The sequence below is a fragment of the Gracilinanus agilis genome, chromosome 3 (genome assembly GCF_016433145.1).
Source record: "Gracilinanus agilis isolate LMUSP501 chromosome 3, AgileGrace, whole genome shotgun sequence".
Classification (NCBI taxonomy): Eukaryota; Metazoa; Chordata; class Mammalia; order Didelphimorphia; family Didelphidae; genus Gracilinanus; species Gracilinanus agilis.
Genome location: NC_058132.1, coordinates 512,116,236 through 512,138,578, shown reverse-complemented (window position 1 = coordinate 512,138,578; position 22,343 = coordinate 512,116,236). Strand labels below are relative to the sequence as shown.

Here is a 22,343-nt window from a genome sequence, read left to right as displayed (position 1 = left end):
AACAACTAGAAGCAAATGACTTCAAAAGGCAGCAAGAATATATGAAGCAAAATTTTAAAAATGGAAAATTTGAGGAAAATATAAACATCTCATTGATACAACCAAAGATCTGGAGAACAGAGCTAGAAGAGAAAATTTAAGAATTATTGGTCTACCAGAACATCTTGACAAAAATAAAAGTTTGGACAACATCCTACAGGAAATTATCCAAGAAAACTACCCTGACATTATTGAACAAGAGGGAAAAGTGGAAATTGAAAGAATCTACAGATCACCTCCTACATTTAATCAACAACTGAAAACTTCCAGGAATATTCTACCAAATTCAAAAACTACCAGACCAAGATAAAAATACTACAATTTGCTAAGAAGTCATTCAGATACCAGGGAACCACAGTTAGGATAACATAGGATCTGGCTGCATCTACATTGAAGTACCAGAAAGCATGGAATTCTATATTCCAGAAAACAAGAGAACTGGGTCTACAACAAAGAATCACCTATCCAGCAAAATTAACTATATGTTTACAGGGGAAAGAATGGTCATTCAATAAAATTGAAGACTTCCAAACATTCATAAATAAAAAAACAGACTTAAACAGAGAGTTCTCTGCCCAAAAAAAGAACTCAAGAGAATCATCATAAGGTAATTAAGAGAGCTAGAAAAAAAAAAGAAAGAAAAGAAAAAAAATATTTTCTTTAAGGGATGTGGTACCCATATTTTTGAGAGGGGTTCAAGCTGCATCACAGAATTCCAAAGTGCCCCCAGAACTCTAAGGGAGGGGGCAGTTAAAGGCAGTTGGAGTCTTGGTATAAAATCCAGGACACCCCTCTTGCAAGGGTCCTGATTCTTTGCTCTTGGATCTGAGCAGAGGGATAATCTGTGTAGCTCTGAGCTGGGTCATTCAGTTACTGACAGCCAGGGCTGCTTTACCTTGATAGCTAACCACACTGACAGACCTTCAAGCAAAATCACAGTCTACCTTCAGTTCAGTAATTTAGGTTTTAGAAGGAAGATATTTAGGGGCTTTGATTAAGTTTCAGCCATTCAAGTTATATCCCCCATCCTGTTAGTATAAAGTTAACAGTTTAGACAAGTTACCTCCTTAAACTGTTTCCCTCTCCTATTCCCTGAAATCATTAAATGCATCTAGTTGGTGAAAGATAGAGTTTGTATAGTTAGCTGGGGTTATACTTACTACCTGTCTTTCATCAAGTCAAGCCAAGCATTTCATCTCAGCAGGGGTTGTAACTGCCTTTGCCCTGGAAGCCAGTGGTCAGATTTGCTTAAGACTTTACCATATATATTTCCATCCTGTGAGAGAGTAATTCAAACAAAGGAAGTTATCATCACAAGGGGTTTGGCCTTTCCCCACTTACCATCTTGGCCCTGAAGTCATCAAACCGGAATATCCTCCATAACCAGGCAGTTAACTGATTTCCAACTGCTTAAAGGGTGGGGGGAGGTGAAGGAGTACTCCTCAGGCTCCTGCCCCTTCCATCCAGTCAAGCCTGCCTGTCTCTCCAAAGACCAGGGATTAGGAGAACTCCATTGCCACTGACCCCTGTCATCTTACAGTTTCTCTAATCCTACAGGGACCCAATAAATTCAAAAGGTTTGTATCCCTAGAAGAAAAGAAGATATTGGTAAATATTAAAAATTATTATTATCAACAGGGTAACTAGAAGAAGTTTACTTAGAGGGAACAGTGACAAACTGTATAGGATGAAATGCCAAGAAATATATGTATATATATATGAATATATGTATATATATATGAATATATATATATATATATATGGATATATATATATATCTAGAGGTAAAAAAAGAAGATAATATTATGAGAAGTGGGAAAAGAGACAAAATGAAGTACATTTATATTCCATAAAGAAGTGCATGGAGGGAACAGGAAAGAAGATCAATACACTGGAAGAATAAAGAGGTTGGAGGCAGGAAATATGTGCATTGAAATTAACTCAAGTAGGGAAGAACAGTCAGATTCATTGGGTCAGAGAATTGATTCGTGCCCTATGGAGAAGTAGAAGGGTAAAAAATGGACTGGTGGGGAGGGAAGCAATACTAGGGAGGGAAAGTGTGTGTGTGTGTGTGTGTGTGTGTGTGTGTGTGTGTGTGTGTGTTTGTGTGTGTGGTGGAGGGGTAGCTTAAAAAGACCATAAAGAAAAATAAGAGGGAAATAAGGAGTGAGAGGGAAGAAAGGGAAGTAAAATAAGGGAGGGGACTAGGGGCACTGAATAAAAACAAAACACTGGTGTAGAAGGAAATAATGAAAGAAGAAAAGGCAGGACAAGGAGAGGGAATCAAAATGTTGGGGAATACACAGTTGATAATCATAACTCTGATTGTGAATGGGATAAACTCACCCATAAAATGGAAGCAAATAGCAGAGGGGATTAGAAACCAAAATCCTACCATATGTTGTCTACAAGAAACACACATGAGACAGGCAGGCATACATAGAGTAAAAATGAAAGGCTGGAGCAATATCTATTGGGCTTCAACTGAGAAAAAGAAGGCAGGAGTTGTGATCATGATTACTGACATAGCAAAAGTAAAAATAGATCTGGTTAAAGAGATAGGGAAGGTAATTACATCCTGAAAAAAGGCAGTATAAACAATGAAAAAATATCAGTACTCAACATGTATGCACCAAATGGTCTAGCATACAAATTTCTAAAGGAGAAGCTAGTGGAGCTCCAGGACAAAATAGATAGCAAAACTATAGTAGTGGGTGACCTCAACCATCCCATATCAGATCTAGATAAATCAAACAAAAACATAAATAAGAAAGAGAGAAGAGAGGTGAATGAAATCGTAGAAAAATTAGAGAAAAATTATGGTGTCAAACATATGGTGGAAAACAAGGGGATGCCCATCAATTGGGGAATGGCTGAATAAATGGTAGTATTAGTTGGTGATGGAATACTACTGTGCTCAAAGGAATAACAAATTGGAGGAATTCCATGTGAACTGGAAAGACCTCCCGGAATTGATGCAGAGTGAAAGGAGCAGAGCCAGAAAAGCATTGTACACAGAGATTGATACACTGTAGTAAAATCGAAAGTAATCGATGTCTGTACTAGCAGCAACGCAATGACCCAAGACAATTCTGAGAGATTTATGGAAAAGAAAGCTATCCACATTCAGAGGAAGAACTATAGGAGTGGACATATAGAAGGAAAATAACTGCTTGAACATATGGGTTGATATGGACATGACGACCCTAGTACAACTATCAATAATATGGAAATAGGTCTTGATTGATGGCACATGAAGCAACCAGTGGAAATGCACATCAGCTATGGAAGTGTGGGAGGACTGAGGTTGGAGGGGAGAGAGTAAGAACATGTATCATGTAACAATGGGAAAAATTTTTCTGAAAAAATATAATTAAATCTGGCCCAAGGCGGCGGTATAAAAACCTTCTGAGGAATAGTGGAAATTACTTGGCAAAGACTGACTATTAGTTGAAGCCCAGGAGTTCCCCTTGTCTGACAAACAGACTACTACTGTTGGCTCTCATTGTTTTGCCTATGCCCCTGATGGAGAATCTGTGACACATGTCAGAACTGACACACATAGCCATTTTCGATGACACAAAGCCACATGAGACCTCATACAGAGAAGTACGGGGCCACATGCTGAGGATGAAACATTTGCTGTAGTGTGGTATAGATACTCTGTGTCAGAGTTCTGTAGGCCAAAATAACAGAACTCTGGCACAGAGAGAACATCTAGTTCTGGGACTTCCGGGCCATTAGGAGACCTTTGACCTCACTTCTGGCCCATGGATCAAGGAGCAGTGGAATACCATGGGCGATGCATCTCTGGGGACCCTGAGATCACCATTGCCAGCAACCACATAACTACAGCAACCATCATCCAGTCTTCTGTTCTGGGGTGTTATGGATTTTTAATTGACCATTGTTACTGAGATAAGTGACAGGGAACCTGGAAAAAGTGAAGTCCTATGGTATGGATGCCATTTCCCACCATTAGAAATAGCTGCAGCCATCTTACTTTGACTATCACCCATTGTATGGTCTCAAAAATCGCACTTTAGGGATTCATTGAAATATAAAGGAGGGAATGTCAGTTGCATTGTGCAGTGTGTGGAGTGCCAGATCTAGAGTAAGAAAGACATATCTTTAGAGTTGAAATCTGGTCTCTGACATTTACGAGCCATTTGATCCTGGGCAAGTCACTATTTGCCTCAGTTCCTCATTTGTAAAATAAGCTGAAAGAGGAAATGGCAAACCACTTCATTATCTTTGTCAAGAAAAAATCAAATTGTTTTGTTCAAAGAGTCCAACATAACTAAAAAACAACTGAATAACAAAAAGGAGGAAGTTTCCTTGCATATATAATGGTAGAAAGAGTATATATTTTTGTTCCTTGGAAAGATTAAATATGATCCTAATGGGGGAGGTAACTGAGATGACCTTTTTTGTAAAAAAAAAAAAAAAACAAAAAAAAAAACAACCTAAATTTCCTTTTTTATTACGGATTTTATAAATTTCAACAAATGCAAACATTTCAAAAAACAAAGAAGGAATGGGAGTTTGACATAAATTTAAATTATTTTGTACAATTTTGGTTTTTTTAATGTCTCCTAAATTTAATGTGATAGTAATGAAACTATCTTGATTTTCTGTGGAAAAAAGTAAATTCATCATATTTTCCTATAAAATTCTCCCCAATTTTTCAACTTTCTATTACCAAGAATGATACCATCATCCTCCCAGTTGCCCAGGCTCCTAAACTAGAGCTACTCCTTCAGTTTGATATCTGTCCAATATGTTGCCAAGTCTTTTGTATTATTCCTTCACAATATTCTTTATATCTATTCCCCCTTCCCGTTTATGACACTGACACCACTTGATGAAGGCTATCATTACCTCACTTCTGTGTCATCACAATAGCTTTCTCTCCGTTATCTTAGTGTTAAAATTTTTCATCTTTCAACTCAATGCCTTTTCAATGACTTTACCCCCTACCTGAAATCCTTACCCTCTTCTTCCCAGATTCTAGCTTTTTCTGGCTTTCTTCATGACTCAGCTCAAATTCAACTTTTTTGGTAAGAGAATTTTCTTAGTCCCACTCAAGAATAATGCTTCATTTGGAGATAACCTTCAATTACTCTTTGTGTGTGTGTGTTTTTTTTTTCTATTCAAAATTCTTTGCATGTTGTCTCGTCTATCATATTGTGAGCTCTTTGAGATCAGGGACTGTTTTTTATCCTTTTCTTTTCCTTTTTTACCAGTACCTGACATTTAGAAAGCATTTAATAAATATTAGTTGATGACTTAATTTGAAATTGGCTGCCTAACCTTTTTTCATTGCTGTGAGGATATTTATAATGCCAGAATATTTGGATAGACATAATTTATTCCTGAAGCTTAATATAAACATCAAAATTGTCTGACTCCATGTGTAACACTCTCCCCTAGGTTACTTAGCTACTTAAAGCTACTGTCAAATCACATTTCCCCTAATTTAAACTTGGACTTTTAAAATGAAATACAGGACTTTACATGTCTCTTAGTTATATCCACATTCATTCATTATTAAATTCAATAAACATTTGTTATCTTGTTTTTAACCATATCATTTCAATGTACTGAAAATTACTTTAAATCATATCATTTTGTACCATCTACAAGTTTACTAATCACTATCACAGTTGGGTAAAGAGATGAAATAATGAATGAATGAATAAGTAAAAAGCATTTTTTTCAGTAGCCAAATAAACCCTCACTGATGTGATTAGGGAAACAGAATCTTCCTGTTATATATCTGCTTGACCAGACAAGTTACCCTAAGATGTCTCCCTGTTAGGCAATCTGAGCATGCTCCAAAGGCTAGCAAGTGTCATAAATGAAATAGACAAACTACTTTAAATAGTTTAATTTACTTTCTTATGGCATAATTATCTATGCACTGAGTCTTCGCTCACTACATCCTGCACATTATTTCTCCTACCCTATTACTTCATTTAGTATGAAGAACCAAAGGTCCGTGGTTGACTGGGTAAAGAGTTGGAAAATGAAACATGAGCAAAAAGGGTAAAGAAAGGCATTGCAGTGACTTTCCTCCAGATAGCTCAGTTTCCCCCCTTGCCATTCAACTTGACCATAAGTATCATTTAACTGTTCGTTTGTTTTTATAATGTATGTTTTTGTTCAAAATGCTTATTGGCTTCATTGGTTGGTGGCTGTTAAGCTTATTCAAATGCCCCAGAAAAGAGCTCCGTTTCATATTGAAATGCTCACATGACAATACAAACAGTGCTGATTTTTAATTATTAATAAGTCTTTAAGGTTAAACACAGTTTACTTGAACTTAATTTGACATATTAGTTACATTTATATCCCTAGTTCCTAGCATAGTGTCTTAATACATTTTGAATTTAATTGAACAGAATTGCGTTATATTGAATTGTAGTCAATTGAACTAAATTAAAAATGAACAGAGGAGAGGGAAGGCAATTTAGACAAGTTAGGGATCAATGTGAACAATACTAAAGAGGTGAGAAAGCACAGCTTACTTGGAGGAGGAAACAAAGATAGCATGGGGCTAGGGTAGAGTAATATGATATAAGGCTAAAATAAAAGTAATGTGGCTTCAAAATATGGACAACTATGAAAGTCAAACCAGAGTCTGAACCACAGGGATCAAACTCCAGTGGGCAGTACCACATTAAAATCAATTGGAAAAGTTTAACAAAATAAATAAATGTACAACATAATCTAGATAATATTAATTTGTGATTTTCTAAGTTAGTATGTCTTCAGGGATACTTTTCTATTTGAATTCTTCACCACTGATCTGAACTATACTATCAGATTCTTTGGAGGATATGGAAAATGCTTGAACAAAGGAGAGGCATAACCAGGTAAGAAGTTATTCTAGATACTAATACTTGATATTAGTATAGTAAAAGACTTTTTAATTTATAAAAACCTTTATAATCTTGCATTATCTGCTGAAGCAGGTACTGTACTTATTACTGTTTCCATTTTATAGATAGGTACATTGACACTCAGAGAGGTTTAATGACTGGCATTTGATCACAGAACTATAATAACTCTCAGTGATAGGATTCAAACTAGATTCTCTTCTGAATTCATGTCAATAACTCTTCAAAACAACATACTCTATTTCAAGAATATGTGTAAAAGATAGTAAGATATATCATGAGCTTATTGGGGTTAATAATGGCTTGTCTTTTTTTTTTTTTTTTTGGTGTCACCAATGCTTAGCTTATCTGGCACATAATAGGCACTCTATATGTTTATTGACTGACTGACTGGAGGGATGATCATTTGGAGCTGAGAAGACATTAACAGGCTATTATGGTCACCTAGGGAGGTAGGATTGAGGGCCTAAAATAATATGGTCAAAGTAGAAATAAAAATGAAGATGTAGATGCCTGAAATATTGATGAAGAATAGTACAGTGAAAAGATTATAAGTTCCTGAATTAGAAGATGGAGATTCAAATTCCACTTCTGATGCTTTATTATGTCTGATTTTAGGTAAGTCACTTTATTGCAATATAACTCAGTTTCTATAAAATTGGAAGGGATTCTATAAAAAAAGAAGTCTTGGTAGCCTATGAGGCTCCTTCCAGCTTTAGCTTTATAATTCTCTGATTCAATTAATTTTTAAAGTTTGTATCTAACAAATGACAGTTATTGTCTTTTTCTTGAGCAAGAGAGTTGTGAATAAGTAACATACTTAATAGCTAAATGTATATGTTCAACATAGGATTAAAAAAATGAATATCACCAAGGTTTTGAAAATGGACAAACCAGTGATTGGTGCTATCACTGACGGAAAAGTTGAGATGAGGAATACTTTTTAGATGAAAATCAGTGAGCTCCATTATTGACATGGTAAGGTGGAGGTATTGCTGAGACATTCAGGTGAAGATGAGCTGTTGGCAAACTGAGATGTATATTTAACAGTCCAAAGAAAGGTCATTTGCCCTTCTTTCACTGTTATCTGCACATCTATTTGGTCATACAATAATTCACTATTGCTAAATGAAAATTTAAAAATTATCTGTATGTCAAAGTTTATAATCACTGAGAACTAAAATCATATTTCTCTAATCTTCTGTTACTTATCTGCCAAACTATGAAAAAGTAAAAAAAGTTATGTAGTATTTATTTTTCTTTCCTCAGCCAATTGTTAGTAGCCATCAGGCAAGAGAGCAGAAGGGTACTCTCCTTGAAATACATGAATCTCCTGTCCCAGTGCCTAGGGCTCTAATGAGGGTGGGCAGATGGAATCACAACAACATTGCTTGTGACTGACTCAAGTACAAAAGAGAGACTAGTGTACCAGGAGGCTGGCTTATTCTTTCTCCATAACTCTTATACACTGCTAGCCAATAGTTTCTGGTTCCAACACCATATGCCCTCTCCAGTGGCTTGGGAATGTCATGTCAGATGGGTTTGAACATAGTTATAAGGAGCCCTGTGATTCTGTGCTTAGCTTTGTTTCATCCTATTAATGTTAATGAATATTTAGTATGATTGATGTCTGACTGTCCTCTGCTTGTTGTCTAGCATAGTGAGTGGTAGCATATTTTAATAGTAGGGGAAGAGAAAAATCGAGAGAAAGGTATAATTTTGTATCTGATATTTACTAGCTATGGGGTTTTGGACAAGATACTTCCATTCCCGAAATCTCTTAATAAGGAGATTAGCCTAGATGTCTCCAAATTCTAGATCTTATAATCTCAGTAAATATTTTAGTAATGGAGTTGAGGTTGTTTTTTTTTTTTGTTGTTGTTGTTTGGAAAGCAGTTGAACTTTTAAAAAAATTTCACCAGTTGCTAATTTTATAAGATAAAACATCTGTTAAGCCCTTTCCAGAGATTAGACACTGTGCTAAGGTTTGAGTTTGGAAGTTCAAGAAAAAGAAAAACAATGTCTGTCCTCAGTGAGTTTACATTCTTGGTTGGTTGTCTTTTATACTCAAAGAGGACTCAAGGTATAATGCGTTGGATTGTGGATGATAAGACTATTATGAGCTTAGATGACTACCACAGATCAGGAGTAAAAAAGTGTGAACATTTGGGATGGAAGTATCACTTTGTATTTTTGCATAACTGAAGTTTCTTTTGAGCTACTAAAATTCTGCTTTTTCTCATAGAACATAGAACCTTCTTTAATGTGGGGATGCCATGTTGGATAGACCTATACCAATATTTCCCATGTCTCATTATCAATTCTAAAGTTCTTCAAAAAGACCTTGAAAGTGTCCTTTTATCACTTCTACTCATTTTCTTGTGAGTTTTTGCCTTGTGTGAGTTCTTTGGAGAAGAATCTTTTTATTGGAGGAATGTATCACAAAGGAAATTGAAGGCAAGGCTAGACATGGCTACTTCCTGATGTGGAGGAGCTCAGAATTTTTGGTTATTATTTTCCACTCACCATCTACAACATTCTTTGGCAATGTAACCACATTCAGTAGTAACAGGCACCGTAAAAATAAAACAGAAAATTGAATTTCTATGACAAACTTCAATTTTGTTTTTCTCTTCATAGTGAAATGTTTATATATTGTTGATGATTGTTAAATTCACAATTTTTAACAAAGAAGAAAATTTAATAAAGAATATCTTATGGGTCTGATAATCCTGAATACTTTTAGTTATCCTTTGAAAGAAGCATATGGAGTTGTGTTTTTTACCTCCACTGATTTGGGGTTTCATCTTCCGAGGACACTTAAAACTTTGTTGGCATAGTATAAAATCTGCCTATTATTTTCTGCCCTATTTGGTTTAGCATTTTAAGAACCCTTGAGAGCCTGTGCTCAAAGATGCCATACAATCTTCCAAATCTTTTTGTTCCCACTTGTAAGAAGGAAAGGGAATTCCACACTACAATTTTGGATTTTTAGTAAAATTAAAATGAAAATAATGCAGAAGTAGATCAGCAAATCATCTGTTCCCCCCTCAGAAAATAAGAACTCAGTGCATATTTGCGAACAGGTTTTGATTTTCTGAGGAAATATTCCTGCTGAATCCTTGAAAAATAACATCATTGTTTTGTAGAATTGTCTTCAATAGAACTTAAGGGGAAGAAAATTTTTAAATCTTTGAGGGGATTCTGCCCTCATGCAGACTTCGGAAAATTTAGGATACTAAGATACCTTACTAAGAAATCTGGAAAACACAAGGATCAGGGAGCCTGAGAGAAATAGGTTGGTTTACTAGAGATCAGATGGGATGCAGTGCCGTTTCCTAATCTAGTCCATCCTGTGCTCAGCAAAATTGTTTATTTCCTTTTATTTATTTATTTTTAACTCTTAATTCTACATATTGGCTCATAGGTGGAAGACTGTTAAGGGTGGGCAATGAGGGTCAAGTGACTTGCCCAGGGTCACAACAGCTGGGAAATATCTGAGGCTGGATTTGAACCTAGGACCTCCTGTCTCTAGGCCTGACTGTCAATCCACTGAGCTCCCCATCTGCCCCCTGTTTATTTCCTTTTAGAGAGAGAGAAAACGCAACACATGTATGGGACTTGGAAGAAAAGCAAACCAAGGAGAAAGATGATGTTACGAGTTTCATAGTGTTCTAGTAAGGGAGAGGGGTTTCATGACTGGGCTACAAGGATGGACGCTTCTGCCCACTAACCAGAGTTAGTTTGTCTGAAGCTTAGAAGGTTATGAGGACTTTCTGTTCCTGATACTGATAACAGGTAACAAACCTGGAGTTTTCTTGCTGGATTAAGGGAACCACTCAGGGCTGATCTGAACCTTTCCTGTGCAACATTGACTGCAGATTTACCTTCAGGGCATGTGCCATTGTTTTATCAGGCTAATCCTTATGTTCTTCATCAAGATCTAGAAATTAAGGTAATTCTAAACAAAACAGAACCATAGGAAACTCTATGACCCTGAAACCTTCAATGTCAAAAAAGTTTAGAGAGGATCATAGTCTTATACATCACTTAAGAAGGAAATGGGAAACTACTCCAGTTATCTTTAAGAAAACCCCAATTGAAGTCATGTAGAGTTGAAAAGGACTGAAACAAGTAAACAACATGTTACAATAATAATGAACAATGAGCACATATACAAACATCTTATTTTATAATTTATATTCATTTACAAATTAATAGTCATATTCCTGAATTTTACAAATGTAGTGAAAATAAAAATCCCCAGAAAAATACTTATTATGCTATGCCTCCAATCTATATTGCTTATTTTCCCCTAATATACAAATATTTTACTATAAAAGTCTTTTCTTAGTAAGTTGACTCAAAGATGTAACTCAAATATATACTATTAACAGGTATAGGGGTCAACTGGGTGGCTCAGTGGATTGAGAGTCAGGCCCAGAGATGGGAGGTCCTGGGTTCAAATTTGACCTTAAACACTTCCTAGCTGTGTGATCTTGGGCAAGTCACTTAACCCCCATTGCCTAGCCCTTACCACTTTTCTGGTTAAAACCAATACACAGTATTGATTCTAAGGCAGAAGGTAAGGGTTTTAATAACAAAAATAAAATTAAAAACACAGGTATAATTTTATAATTTTTATGAATGATGAATGAATGTTGCATCAGATAAAACTTCCTCTTTATTATAAGCAAATTTTAAGTCCCCAAAATTTAGGTAGGAGAGGTGCTAGTTTCCCCAAAATCATTACCTTTGAACTTTACAACATACCATCAGCAGGGTTGGTAAGCTCTTATGATCCTTCACAAATAGAAAGTCCCCAAAACTTCAGAGATGAGAACAACTTAAGAGATCTCTGCTAATTCTTTTCCCACAGAGTGATTTATTATTATATATTTTATACATATTAAAACAAAATAAGTCAATTAAATACTTAATTTTCAAAGATTATGACCACATTCTTTAATGGTTCAATTCTTAATCTAATATCATGCTGACTAAAAGACAAATTATGTTTCTAATGCTGCAATTATAACACTTCTGTGTATTATTTTTCTCAAGTTAATAGCATTTCTTATGTAATGGATTCCCCAAAACCCTGATACAAGAAAAACAAAAACCCTAACAATAACATAAACAATATTATGGATTTTAAAAATATAACATAAAACTTTTTAAAAACTGGCCAAATAATGCCAACTCATTTGAGCACATTTTCATACCCATTTCATAGAAGACTTAAAAAATCACCATCACCCATATATATGAATTCTATGTCAAGTATATATATTTTTTAAATGATTCTTTTTTTTTGTTTTGTTTTTTTTTAAACCCTTGTACTTCGGTGTATTGTCTCATAGGTGGAAGATTGGTAAGGGTGGGCAATGGGGGTCAAGTGACTTGCCCAGGGTCACACAGCTGGGAAGTGGCTGAGGCCGGGTTTGAACCTAGGACCTCCTATCTCTAGGCCTGACTCTCAATCCACTGAGCTACCCAGCTGCCCCTCTCAAGTATATTTTTAAAATATAATATGCAAGTAATTATGTTAAAAAATAGCTAACCTTTATATAGTACTTATAATGTGTCAGATAGTGTGCTAATCATTTAAAATTATTGCCATTTGATTCTCACAAAACCCTGGGCAAGTTTGTTACCATATAGGCATATCATTTGTATATACATTTCAACATTTATTTTAAAAAGTTAATTTTCTTCTACAAACTCTTTGAACTTTCCTATTTCTACTAATAGCATCAATATCCTTCCAGTTACCTAGGTTGCAACCTTGGAAGTATCCTTGATCTCTGAGCCCACATAGCTCAATCCCTCATTAACTTTCATCTGGATTATAGCAATAACATCCTAATTCATATTTCTGCCTCAAGTTTCTCCCCTCTCCAATCTACTCTCCATATGTGCTAATGTTATGAGTAAAATGAGATTAGCTAGTTATTAGGAATTAAGTTGTACCTAGCAGGAAGGAGCTGGAGCTGGGAATTCCAGGTTGGAATGAAGGAGGAAGAAGTCTGTCTGTGCCCTGAGTGTGGACTCCATTAGTGGTAGGCAAAACTGTTGCCAGCCTGGGAGACCTCAGAGCAAAGGACACCCTGCTTCCTGATTTCCCCTGGGATCCTGTGTGGTGTGGCATCTAGCAAAAGGACAAGATCTACAGAGCCAAGAGAAGAGGTGAAGTTTGAGTACTGGAGGACAGTGCTTCAAGCAAAACCCTTCTTTAGCTCCTGGCATCCAGAGATCATCAGTGGATTGCAGTGAGAATCCCAAAGCCACAAAGCCCTAGCTGTACTCAAGTCTGGCAGGTTTCAGGTCTGAGGCAGAAACCCAGAGACTCCATTTATAGCTCCTTGGGCCCTGTTAGTTTAGATCACTTAGAATAAGTCCTCCCATTGCCCTGTGGTTTTATCCTTTAGATTTTAAGTATAGAAATCCTTTCCCACCTTTTAGTCTAACATAATTAAAGCTGTTAAGTCCCTTTTACCTTGTTAGCCTGTTACTATTCTTTGGTCTAGTGGAAGCTGGGTGACAGTTAAGATCAACTGCTATTCCTGTGGAAATCCAGTAAACTCTGGTCTCTTTACCCTGGTCCAGTCTCTCTTAAATCCCAAAGTGTATTCCCACAAACCCCTTAGTTTATTATAATATCCCTGGTGACTCCATGACCATACATATATTTTCCTACACTAATAAAAAACAAATTTGCCCATGTCACTCCCTAACTCAAAAAAATATGAAAGGTTCCCTATTACCAGTAGGGTCAAAGGCAAATTCCTTTGTTTTGAATCTTGTCTTTAATAACCTGGCTCTAGCCTACCTTTCAAGTCTTATTAAATGTACATTATATCCCTTTATATATTCTTAGGTCCAGCCAAAATGGTCTTATTGCTCTTCCTCACACAAGACATTCCATTTCCTACCTCCCTTAGTTACTCAAGTCATTTCACTTTCCTAGAAAACCCTTCACTTCCCTCCTTACCACCATCTCTTAGAATACCTAGGTAACTTTGGAGCTTAGAACAAATCAATGCAACCTTTTCTTGTGAGGTCTTCCCTCATTCCCCTTTGGTATTCCCCAAATTATCTTGATTGCATAATATATATCACATATATATATATATAATACAAAATAATATATATTCCAAATATATAAATATATATTATATGTAGATATACTATATTAAATATTTTATATGTGAAGAGGAATATATTATATATAATACATATATGATATAATATACGAGAGAGAGAGAGAGAGAGAGGGGCATATTTGTAAAGAAAAAAAGCAGTGAAAGCAAAAGATTGAACATTTCAGAGAGAATGTGTGATTATAATCAAAGAGGAAGTTCCAGAGGGAAAAAGAACAATTGGAGTAGAGATGGAATGTAGACAGAAATAGAAGTATTGGCCTTAGCAAAGAGGTTTACAACTGTAAAAATAATCTTTCAATGAATTGCCAAAACTGTAAAAATAAATGTAAATGAATGACTGTAAAAACAATGGGTAAAGAATTGATTATTGGTTATAAGCTGATTTCAGATACTCTGCTTGCTGTGCTAACAAAGCATCTTCAGTTTATATCAGTGAAGTGAAACTCATAAGTGAACTTCCCTTCAGGGTCAGGCACAAGAATGCTAAAGATACTCTTGTTAAAAAAACAAACAAACTATTTATCGAAATATATAAGGATAAAAGGATTTCTAACTCTAAGGGATTCTTTTTTTTAAACCCTTAACTTCTGTGTATTGGCTCCTAGGTGGAAGAGTGGTAAGGGTGGGCAATGGCGGTCAAGTGACTTGCCCAGGGTCACACAGCTGGGAAGTGTCTGAGGCCGGATTTGAACCTAGGACCTCCTGTCTCTAGGCCTGACTCTCACTGAGCTATGCAGCTGCCCCCTCTCTAAGGGATTCTAACTCCACCCAAATAAAACTTTCTGGTCCCGTTAGGAACCGCTTCTCCTATTTTCACAGGCTACGTTAATCCTTCCAGATCTTTCTAACTCAAATTTTTACTATTTTAAATAAACTAACAATATCATCCTTATAATTCTTAACTTCATCTTCAAATTATAAAAATAACAAAGGCTAGCTGGTTAAGTCTCAACAAGAATCAAATTAGGACTTTGAGCCTTAACAGACTCAGAGTCCAAATCAAAGACCAGGGTTTTCTTTGATCTTCTCAGAGTTAAATCAATCTATAAAACAGAAATAGTCAGTCATGTTTCCCAAGCTGGAAAAAGAAAACACTAAGCTCCTTCAGGTCTTTCCCCAGACAGTGATAGAGAGGCTAAGATATTACCTCCTCCAGCCCCGAGAGAGAGAGAGTCTCTCTGTGTGACTGCCAACTGCCAGAGACCAACTGCCACTCTCAGAAAGAGTAACTTTCACAGAAAAAAGCCATTAAACTGTCAGCATTTGAAATCGACACTGTCTCATATCTGCCTCAAACTCCAGTTCTTTCTCAAGCCAGCTTCTCTATTTCTTATTGCTAAACTAATATAACAAAACCTAATTTCTAATATCATCCTTATACTTATTACTATGAGCTAGAAGAAAAGAAAAGTGGAAGGTGAGCTGCATGGTGCTATTAAAATATTTGAATTTTAAAACTATGTAGAAACCGGGATTGTGACATTACTTTAAATCAGTGGTTCCCAAACATTTTTGGCCTACTGCCCTCTTCCAGAAAAAATATTACTTAGTGCCCCTGGAAATTAATTTTTTTAAAAATTTTAATAGCAATTAATAGGAACGATAAATGCACCTGTGGCCATCACCACCCCTCTGGATCACTGCAGCACCCACCAGGGGGAGGTGGTGCCCACTTTGGGAATCACTGCTTTAAATGAAATAATATTTATAAAGTTCTTAACACTATTTGACATATAGTAAATGATATATAAATAGTAAATGCTATTTTTTCAATGCAGCATGAATAAAGATCTTCTTCTGAGAAAGAAAGAGTGATGATGGTGTAGGTCTCAAACAGAGAAGAGAAAATTTGGAATTAAGCAGTAGTAGAAGGAGTAGAATATAGCAGTCAAGGACATAAATTCTTATAATGAATGGTTAGCACTTTTGTATGACTTTCTCCATTAGCATTCAGCAGCAAGTAAGAAGGAAAGAAGATATGGGAGTAATCAAGAATTGAAGTTGGTAAAGGAATGAGTGGTGATTCAACAACGGGTCAAGGGATACAAGGGTAGGAGGTGATGTAAATCAAGCTGGTCAAATATTGGTCCAAGATTTTGAATAACGGAAATTGAGACCATAGAATGGGTGATAATCAAACAAAGTAAACATAGGTGGCTTGAGTGGAGGTCAAGGTAAGTTCAGACATGTTTCAGAACAGGGAAGCATGGGGAGAGATGAAAGGATATATTTATTTTAAAGAAATTAACTAACAATTGAGTTTAAATATGTACAGGAATAATGATAATCAGTTTAGTTTGATAATGCTTGCAATTTTCATCAAATCTATATTTTTTGCTCAGTTCACCCAGAACCAAAATAAATAACCTTATACTGTGGAGGCAGCAATCGTGAATTCTATTTCCAATACCCTAGAAACATTATTTAAACTATGTTGGAAATAGCAAGTCCTGTCCCATTTAAATGATGATATAGAATACACCCTTAGAGTCTGATGAGTGCTCTTCAGTCATCACTTGTGGGACTAATTTGATGAGTTGCAGCTGATTTTGAATGTATAATATTGATTAATTTTAGTTCCTTGATGAAAACTAATCATTATGTAATTGATTCATTTTCTTGGCTCTGAATTGAAGGGCTTACACTTCAGCCTATGAAGCATAAAAGCTAAAAGAAGGCAATATGTAGCTATTCTTAACTCAGAATTTTATGAATCTGGAATTGATTTCCCCAAGAAGATAACACACATAACTACTGGCAATGAAAAAAATAGAAATGTGGTGATCACGTGGGAAATGTTACATCAGGAAAATGCTTCTGCTATTTCTGCTATACCTGGAGGCATAACTAAGATTCCAAGTGTAGTCACATTTTTTCAGAATTTTCAATAGCTTATTAATTTCAACTCACTTCCCACAAAATCCTTTAATTCTTTTCCTCTAATTTCTAGTTTTTCTTGGCCTATATCATTTATTTAACATTTGCATATCTTACTTAAAATACAATTCAGCAATAGAGTTTGAAAAAGCCATCTAACCTATATTTTAAAATAATTTCCACTATCAGTTGTTTTTAGTGTATTAGATTAAAATTGAATTTGAAAAAAAGAGATTCCCCAAAGATCTTTATAAAACTATTTTTACTTACTGGTTTCATGTACATGAAGTAAAAATATGACTCATAACCAAGGTAACAATAACTGATTCTTTCAATAAAATTATTCTTTTTATTTTCTTAGCACACATTAAACATAATACAAACAATTTGTTACATCAAAGCAACATATGTCTCTGAAGCCCAGAGGTGTGTTTTTTAAAAGATATGATTTAGAAAGTGTACATATGAGAGACACAAACCATCATTTTAGAACATGGTTTGGAATAATTAGAGAACTTATCACTGTTGTCAAAAGGCTGATTGTAGGTTTCTTCAAATTGACCTGCTATTTGTGATGGATTCATCAGTTTCACTTTTAAGCTAATGCCTATAAATTTCTTCTAGGTTACTTATTTTCTAATATGTTACAATTTTTAAATAATTCAGCAATTTGTTAAGTCCTTATGATGTTTCTAACAATTTGCTGACTGCTTGAAATAATAATTGCGGAAAGACAATGTTGGCCTTCAAGCAATTTACAGTCTCATGGGAGAACACATAAAAAGTAGGTTAAAGGAGAAATGAAGAAGGACCTGGTAGAAAAAATCTTATAGAGATGAGTTTAGCATGGCGATGATGAAGACCTAGTTGGTCTGAACCTTCTTAAATTGAAATGTATGGCAAGCGTGTGGGGGTTGGTTATAAGGAGGCAACCAAAAGATGAGACCACAGGCATGGAAGCTAATTCTAATGTGAGTAGTCACAGCAAGTGGAGAGGTAAAAGGAACATCCAGTATCTAGAAATTTCTATGATATGGTAAAGAGTGTCCTATGGAAATTAATTAGCAGTGGAGCTTAGGAAAGAAAACTAGAGTTTTCCGGTAGGATTATATGAACTGAGATGCCCATTCAATTCATCCATCATCCCACTGTTAGAATACTATTTCCTACTCTTAAATTTAGTCATGCCTTTTTGTTGCTCAACAATCATTATTGTCTCTGTTTTCTCCCCTGAAAATTTAAATTCCTTTGCACACTGAAAGGTCCATATACCCAAACATTAACCATATCAACTTGCCATAGAATCTGGGATTCTCACTCTTAAAACTTTTTCCTTGCTATCATGACCCTACCGACATTGTTTCATTCTCTGATACTTTCCAAAATCACTACCCCTGCAAAATTGAATCCTCATTTGGCCCTATTTCTTTCCCTTTATTTTTTTTAATTGCTAACTAAAAATGAATCCATGATAAGGTATTTCTTTTCTTTTTTACCATATTGGTACTTTGGAATTTTCCTTCATTGCTTGAGAGACTGAGATAATAATAATGTCAAGTTTACATAAAATATTTGGATTTATGAAATTATTTCATCACAGCTGTCCTTTGAAGGTCTTTAAATATTAATGCAAGAGCAAGAGAAAAAGTAGTCCATGTAATAAGATCCTGGAGATGATGAGAAATGAAAGAATACAAGTAGAAGGCTTAGTCACATGGCAGAAAGGGGCCACTTCATCTCCTGTGACCATGGAGGAGAATCTGAGCAATATTTTATTACGTGGTACCTTTCCAGACCACAGAATTATAGAAGCATGAAATGCTCCTAAGGGCGGAAGAGAAATATTGTCCAGATGGTATAGTTTTTGTTTTGTTTTGTTTTGATTTACCCATGAAAATAAAGTTGCATGTGTACATAGCTATGTTTATAAGCATCAACATTTTTGGATTTTCATTGGTAAAACATTGTATATGATGACACAGTGACTTGACCATTGGTCTCTCAATAACAACAACAAAAAAGCTATTTAAATATACTTATTTAAATAAACCTTCAAGTGGCCTCAAATGAACTTCAACATCAATCATTCTGCTTCAATTAACATAATGAATGATTTTCTTCTTTGTCCTAAAATCTCTTAGGAAATATGGAATTTTACTGTTAGATGGCTTGAGAAATATAGTGAGGATTTTTTTAATGAATCTATCAGAAGTGGTAGTTTATTGTAATGATTTTATAAGGCTGCAGGTAAATTGTTCTTTAAACCACTGACATAGTGTGGCTGTTTTGTAAGGTAACTAACCAACTGACTTGAAATTTCTGCTATTAAATGAGTCAGATTGCCAGAAATGTTACACATCTCAATTTTTTAAAGAGAAAGGAAACTGAAATACAAATATAGAAAATGTAGTAGTGTTTATAGATTTCTTCTCAACATCTATGGAAATAAAATTCAGAAAATGTGGTCAAAGAGAAAGAAATTATAAATACCTTTTCAATTTTGTGTTTACAATTTCATATGATCAAGTTTCAGTTATGGTTTTGTGGATAAATGGGATGAAATTACCATGATATATGCTACTATCCACACTCCCAACAGAATGGCATTTTTTGTTTTGTTTTGCTTTTTACTTGAGAGAATTGCATTACCCCAAGGGAATAGGTAATATGCTTTACTAAGTTGCCTGGAATTCTAAAATATATTAAGTCTGTTGCCCTTTAGTTGAGATTCATAGAACATGACTTTTGATTAAATGTACTGGTCTTTTGTTTCCAGCTGTTTAGGCACAGATGTAGGGTCACTTGAAATACTTATGAAGTAGAAAAGGAAAATTTTGGCTATCCTTCATTTACTTATGCAGGGTGTTATATTTATACTGGTTCCACTCCATATATATTGAAATATTTACTGAAACCACATGTTTTCTTCCCTGCTTTTTGGGTTCTTGAATAATTGAACACTTGTTAAATGGAGAAAATTTTATTTCTTTAGTTTGAGATTAAAGGGGGGAAAACAACCAGTTATCAAATTTTATTGGAGGACACATAAAGATTTCATTTTAATTTTGTTCCAGTTGTGGAAAAAATAAAATGTTGAAATATAAAAAATAAAGATTAAGGAAAGTTTTCAGGTATATTTTAAGCACATTAGATGCATTAATAGATGGAGGTTACAAAATATATTACAATGAAAAATAGTTTGGGTTGAGAAACAAAGGGAACTGAATTTTAATTTGATATTTGCCATATACTATCTGTGTGTTAATTAAGTCACTTATCCTATCTGATCTCAGTTCCCTAATCTTTAAAACAAGGAAGTTGGAAGAAATTACCTAATGCTCCTTCTAGCTACAAATCTATAAAAATATTGAAAGTCTGCCCTTAAATGGTTCAGATGTCACCAAATTATTGCTTATTTTGAGACCCAAATATTAAAAATAAAATTTAAAAACATTTTATAAATGTATTAATTTTTTTTGACCAAAGAGACATTTTGTTTATGGTAGCAGATATGGAGAATTTTTGAAGACCTGATGACACAGAAAGGTAGACTATGTCAAGTGAGTAAGCAGACTAAATGCTAAGATTACAACACTACATTAGTTAATGAATTTGTAAGAGGTTTTTTTTTAAAAATTCAACATAAAAATTTCCAGATGTCCACATTTGAATATCATAGGAACTGTTCTTATTCTACAGGAGTATGTATTAAGAAAGAATATTCAATTGATTGGGAGATAGGCTAACTATTATCTAATTCCAGAAGAAAAATGGATTTGTAATATTCTGAGCAAGTCTTTGATTCAGGTTTGTTGGGATTGGGAGATACTGGACGAAGGATTTTGAATAAAGAACACGCATAACAAATATGAAAAATAATTTGGACATATACTGAAACTTGATTACAGTTCTTTTTTTTTTTTATTTTGGGACAGAAGAAGCCAAAGGGTCAATGTAGACATGGTATTATTGTTGAAGATAAAGTCAGGTAAATCATTGAGGAACATTTGGAGGACAGGAGTTACCTGTAAGGAAATATAAAATTGAGCGGTAAAAACAAACATAATAATGTAATAAATTGCTTATCCTTTTGATATATAATATTTTGTTGGTACGGGGTTTTTCTTTGTCTTTGCAAATTACAACCACTCTGTGATATGACAATCGTATGAGGTACTGTAAACAAAACAGTGAGCTGCTAGGTTTCATAATACTTACAGCGTTGGACTTGGAATCAGAAAGATATGAATTTAACTTTTTGTCCAGGCCCTTACTAAGTCATATGACCCTGCATGAATAACTTCTCTTAAGTCTCATCATTTAAAATGAATGGATTGGACTCAATGATTTTTAATGTCCTGTCCAGCTCCAAATCTGTGATTCCCTGAACAACAACAAAAAAAATCTAACCTTCTCTAAGTTAGGTAGGCTGTCTTCAGAAGGATAGTTGGCTACTTGTCTAGTATAAAAGTCATTTTGACATGATAGAACTTGCTGTAAATCCTTCTATTTTCATTTATTCATTTGCCAATTACATGTAATAACACATTTCCACATAATTTTTCTGAAGTTATATGTTGCAAATTGTTCCCCTTCTTCCCTTCCCTCCCTCCTCCCAGAGCTGACAAACAATTCTATCTGGGTTATATATGATGTCTTTGTATTTTCAGACAGGGCCTTTTAAAACCTAGTGTCAATTTTGCCAGGATGAGATATTGATTTAGGAAGTTAGGAGAAGATATGAATAATCATAAAATTAACTGATGTAATAAAATTTACAATAATAAAAAATACCTCCTGATTATATGGTACTTTAAAATACTTTGTTCAAAGTGACCATTTGAGGGAGGAGGTACATTATGTTTCCTTTTTCTAGATAGGAAAACCAACTGCTTTGTAGTTATTCTAAAAGTTCAAAGATTCATACTTTTAGATACCAAAGGGATTTTAGAATTTACCTTGTCCAATTTCTTCATTTTGCTAAAGAGGAAACAGAGGCTCAGAGAGGTTCAATGACTTCCTCCAAAGTCATGCAATTACATTTCCTTTATTTACCCTGGATATAAATGGAGAAATCACTGGCTATTTAGCTAAGGAACCTTTATTGAAATCTGACCTTAGTAACTTTGGACAGACCATTTAATCAACTGGGGTCTCAATTTCCTCATTTGAAAAATGATGTGACTAGACTAGATTGTCCCTGAGTTTCCTTCCTGATCTATATTTATGATTCTTGGATGTAAACAGAAGCTTAGTTTTTAAAATATGTACGTAGCAAACAAATTATTTTCAATGACATTTCTCAAGTAAATTTATCTCTCTAAATGGAAAGTGATTTTTTTTTTCGAAAAAATCAATG

The 22,343-nt window shown here is 34.8% G+C and overlaps 1 protein-coding gene across 1 annotated transcript in view; it reads left to right on the top strand.

Moving 5' to 3' along the window:
* Window positions 1-22,343, top strand: part of MYO16 (myosin XVI) — a 719,254-nt gene that overhangs the window by 134,703 nt on the left and 562,208 nt on the right. The gene's annotated exons all lie outside the window — the stretch shown is intronic.